The sequence below is a fragment of the Hyalella azteca genome, unplaced genomic scaffold, assembly GCF_000764305.2.
Source record: "Hyalella azteca isolate HAZT.00-mixed unplaced genomic scaffold, Hazt_2.0.2 contig15887, whole genome shotgun sequence".
Taxonomy (NCBI): Eukaryota; Metazoa; Arthropoda; class Malacostraca; order Amphipoda; family Hyalellidae; genus Hyalella; species Hyalella azteca.
This window is the reverse complement of record NW_025945721.1, coordinates 36,688-41,925: the sequence shown is the minus strand read 5'-3', so window position 1 is coordinate 41,925 and position 5,238 is coordinate 36,688.

Here is a 5,238-nt window from a genome sequence, read left to right as displayed (position 1 = left end):
CTACAAATAGAACCAACCATTTCCTCGCTACTCACAGAACTAGGTCTCATCTCCCTTTCACATTCACAATGACTCAAGCTCATACAATGGAATGTCCGCAGCTTTAGGTCAAACATCCCATTTATCCAAACAGCCCTAGACAACCAGACACAAGACGTTCTATGCATACAGGAAACCAATGTACCCCCCACTCACCCTCTTACATCGCTTGCCGGTCACAAGATCAGACCGACTACTGGGCGGAGGTGGAACATCTATCCACATCTTTAACAATATTCCAACGAAAAAGCCCCGCCACCACATATTAAAGCCTGTGCCACTCGCATGTACCTCCCTTCTCATCAACTTGCCATATGCTCACTGTACCTTCCCTCTTGCGCTGACAACAATACCCTAATCACCAACTTGAATGAACTATACCAGGCACTGCCCGCTCCCTTCATCATATGCGCAGAAGCAAATGCACACCATCAGTCATGGGGATCTACATATGCAAATAAACGTGGACGACTCATAGCAAAGTGGCTCCGAAGTAATAACCTCATTCTTATTAATACAGGAGCACCCACCTACATCAGCACAGGCGGTGAACTCACGCACGTAGATCTTACCATCACTACTCCAACCCTAGCACCTTCGCTAACATGGGAACCAGCTCCTGACCCTTACCATAGCGACCACCTCCCCCTCAAAATGACCATTAATAACTTAACAAATAAACTACCAACGTGCAGCCGCTCTATTCTGACATACAATCTTGCAGGCTAAAAAAGAAAGCTGGACAGAATTATTTAAATCACTGACAAGCACAACAACAACCGAAATCTGGAACAAAATCCGGCGACTCAGGTCTTCACCCCCACCCGCAGCCATCCTACTAAGCGTGGGGGACAGCATCATCACAGACCCAGTAGAGGTAGCCAATAGCCTGGCTAGAGAATTTACTGGACTACTCTCCGCAACCACTCCAACCGCACAAATTCCCAAGATCCAAGCTCTACCACCGAATCCAAACTTCACACCCTGGTACAACAATGACTTCACCATAACGGACCTAATACGGGCAATAAACACAACAAGACCATCTGCACCAGGTCCTGACACCATACAGCTTCATTCTTAACACTCCTACCCACACACAACAAAGACACCTGCTAGCTTTCTACAACTATATTTTGAGGACAAGAGTGCCACACCAATGGCACCTAGGTGACCTGGCTCACATTCTCCCATTCCTAAAACCGAACAAGCCACCCGCAAATCCATCTTCATACCGCCCCATAGCACTTACAAATAGCCTCTGCATACTACTAAAGAAATTTAGAAAATGGTGTGTCACCGACTCAGAAGATACCTTGAACAAGCTTCACTCATTAACCCAAACCAGAGCGGCTTCCGAACCAGACACTCCACACTAGATGCACTTACACGCCTTGAATCAGATATAAGATATGGCCTTATCTTGGATAACCCTACCATTGCTGTTTTCTTGGACTTCACCAAAGCATGTGACTCAGTCTGGCATGCTGGATTACTCCACAAACTAGAGAAACTGGGGCTGACCGGCAAAATGATGACTCTCATCGAAGGCTTCCTGCAGCACAGGCAAATACAAGTGAAATTACAGAATTCACTATCCTCACCACGTCCAGTTACGACAGGTGTCCCACAAGGCTCTTTCCTAAGCTCTCTTCTCTTTCTGGTAATGGTAAACGATATCATAAAATCATCTGACATCAAATACTGCCCCTATTTGCTGACGACTGTGCTCTCTGGAGCACAAAATCTTCCATACCCCTGTGCATCCAATCAATCCAAGGGGCTCTCAACAATATAACGGCATGGTCCAATACGTAGAATCTAAAGCATTGTTGTTTTTGTTAACCTTCCCCGCCTCGCTTCACGGCACGAGGCGGGGCCTAGACCCAGTTCTGGGACCAGCCAAGTCGGTCGCCCCAGCGGGCTAGCAGCCTCGCGGCGTTTACGGGGTCTGCCCAAAGGTCACCCACCGACAGGGATATGGGCATTTCAGGGCAGGAGAAAAGATGAATGGTGTCGTGCGTGTTGGATAGACAGAGTGGGCAAAGTGGAGAAGGGTGTGTGGCAGGGTCTATTTTATTTAGGTATGAGAGAAATAGCGGTGATTTATTTGTGCGAAGTTGGGCAAGGTTCCTGCGTGCAGGTCTAAGTAGGTTGATTTCAGATTGGTGGATCTGTGGCGCGGGAGTGTTTAAAATTTTATTGTGAGGGAGGGTTGCAAGATAGTTTTCTGTGATTGTAGTGTGGATTGTTTTGAGATTTTGTTTAATTGTGTCCTGTGTAGCTTGTGCAGGCGGAGTATCTAAGTTGGTGGTGAAACCTGAGTTATGGAAAATGGGTTTGTTTCATGAGACGGTGTGAGTGCGGCTGAAGGTTGAGGGCATGTAGTGGGTGGGTTGGGTTTTGTGCTTTCTGTCTGAGTTGTGAGGCGTGAAGTTTGAGGTGTTGTGTTAGGGTAGGAATTTGGTTTATTGGTGAAGGTGATGGATGTTGGTGTCTGCGGTACAGCCTGTGGCTATCCTGAGTGCTGCGTTCTGGGCTGTTTGGGGTTTGTTCATGTGCGTGGGTGATATAATTGGTGACCAGGATGAGTTTGCGTATTCAAGATTGGACGCATGATTGTTTGAAATGTGGTTGTGAGTAGTTCTTTTTGTTTTCCCCATTGTGTGGCTGTAAGTGATTTGATTATTTTGATGGCATTATTGGCTTTGTTGTGAGTATTGCTAATGTGTGTGCTGAAGGTGAGCTTTGGGTCAAAGGTAAGTCCAAGTGTTTTAGGGTTGCGTACTGTTGGAATGGGTGTGTTATTGATATTGAGGTTGAGTTGTATGCTATATTCGGTCGGGTCAGGTGTGAAAAGAGTGGCAGTGCTTTTTGTTGCATTGAGTTGTGGTTGGTTTTCTGTGGTCCATGTGTGTATGGTTTGTAGGTATGGAAGAAAGACTTGTGCAGCAGTGTTATAGTCTTTGTGGGAGGATAAGATTGTTATGTCATCTGCATATGTAATAATTTTAATATTGGATGGAGGTGAGGGTATATCTGAAACGTATATGTTGAAGAGTGTGGGTGATAGGACTCCGTCTTATGGTACACCTGTTTCGAATAATTTCTGTTTTGAATTGGTATTAGGGACTTGTGTGAAGCCTTTTCTGCCTTTGATGTAATTTGCTATGTAGGTATTTAGTGTAGTGTGCTCTATTGCGGTTGTGGAAAGTTTGTTGATTGATAAAGTTTGACGATTGATAGATCATTTTACTGCTAATAATCTCCTATCAGACTGTCAACATGGCTTTATTGCCGGGAGATCCTGCACCACTAACCTTTTGTCTAATCTGAACGAATGGACCCGCCTGCTGGACGAAAGGGAGCCAGTAGATGCAGTGTACCTCGATTTTGCCAAGGCATTTGACAGTGTCCCACATGAGCGGCTGTTGCGGAAATTGCAGTCTTTGGGAATAGACAGCAATGTACTCAAATGGATCAGAGATTTTCTAGTAGGGAGACGCCAACGTGTCAGTATTAATGGGTCCGTATCAGACTGGGCTCCAGTGAGCAGCGGCGTGCCACAAGGAAGCGTTATCGGGCCTGTTTTATTCGTTGCGTTTATAAACGATCTGCCAGAAGCTGTGTCTAGCGTGTGCTCGATGTATGCTGACGACACAAAAATTTATAATACAGTGAAGAATACGTCGCAAAAAGTGCAGTTACAAGGTGATCTTGATAGGCCGGTTGACTGGGCTGATAAGAGGCAGCTGCGTTTTTACGCTTGCAAATGTAAAGTAATCCACCTCGGCAAGAATAATGAACAGCAAGATTACAGTATGAGAAGACACGGTTGCAACGATAGAGTGATGATGTCGAAGTCGACAATGGAAAAAGATCTAGGAGTTAATATCGACAATGAGTCGAAGCATATTGAAGGTCAAGTTAATAAAGCCAATAAACGACTTGGACTGATCAGACGCTCTTTCGAGCTCCTAGATGCAGAAGCGATGAAGCAGTTGTTTTTTGCAGTCGTGCGCCCGAACCTAGAGTTTGGAAACGTCGTGTGGTCTCCGAAACTTGAAAAGGACAAAAATTTAATAGAGAGTGTTCAAAGACGTGCAACAAGGATAATTACGGGCTTGAAAGGCAAGTCCTATGAGGAAAGATTAAAGATTATGAAGTTTCCAAGCCTCAGTTATCGACTTCTGCGTGTGGAACTCATTGAAGCATACAAGTATACTCATGGCTTACACAAGGTCCCAGAAGGAATACTAGATTTTGAAACAAGAACCAACACCAGGGGCCACGACTATAAACTAAAAAAAATTCGTTGCAACACATCCATGCAACAACATTTCTTCTCGCTTCGAGTCACCGACATGCGGAACACCCTCCTTGATAGCATCGTTGACGCTCCGAGTATGAACGCCTTCAAGAACAGACTAGACGAAGCTATGCAGGAGCATATGTTCAGTCTTAAAATGCCTAGCAAATTACGAACCAGAGGCAATAAGTCCAGCAGTTATCTCAATCAATCGTCAGTTATGGAAAGATCGGGTTCCAAAGGCTGGATCCCTTGTGAATCAAGTCGCGAAAAATTCAAGAATCGGCAACAGGCCATGGGCCTATTTCTTCAGTGCCGACACTTCTATTATATTCTATGAACAAGAATCGGCAACAGGCCATGGGCCTATTTCTTCAGTGCCGACACTTCTATTCTATATAATATTTATAATCGGGGTGAATCTAAAGCATCAGCACCCAAATCCAAAGTAATGCTTTTTGCAACGAGAGATCACCACCAACCCCACCACTACTCCTCGCAAACCAACCACTTATCTTATGATGAGTTCGGGACTTCCTAGTCCCAGGTCACGCTGATGCGCCGCCTTCGTCGTCCTCCGTCTTTGAGTCGTCGTCGGATGTAACGTTGGGCGTGTTCCGTTGTAATAACTTGATAGGGTTCTTCACCAAGTCAGTTTATAAAGAGTTTTCGTCGGAGTATTAATGAAGACTTGTTCCCACAAGCATTTATTCAAATAAAGTTTATTTACAGCACAGATGAATAATAGGTTGAAATTGGCATACGGGACACGCATCTGAATAGGCAGGAGGCTAACTAACCCGTCGCACACACTACCACCTTCGAGGTAACCTTCGGTCTTGACACTACATTATGGAAAACCCGCTATTTTGTTAGAAATAGTCCTTACA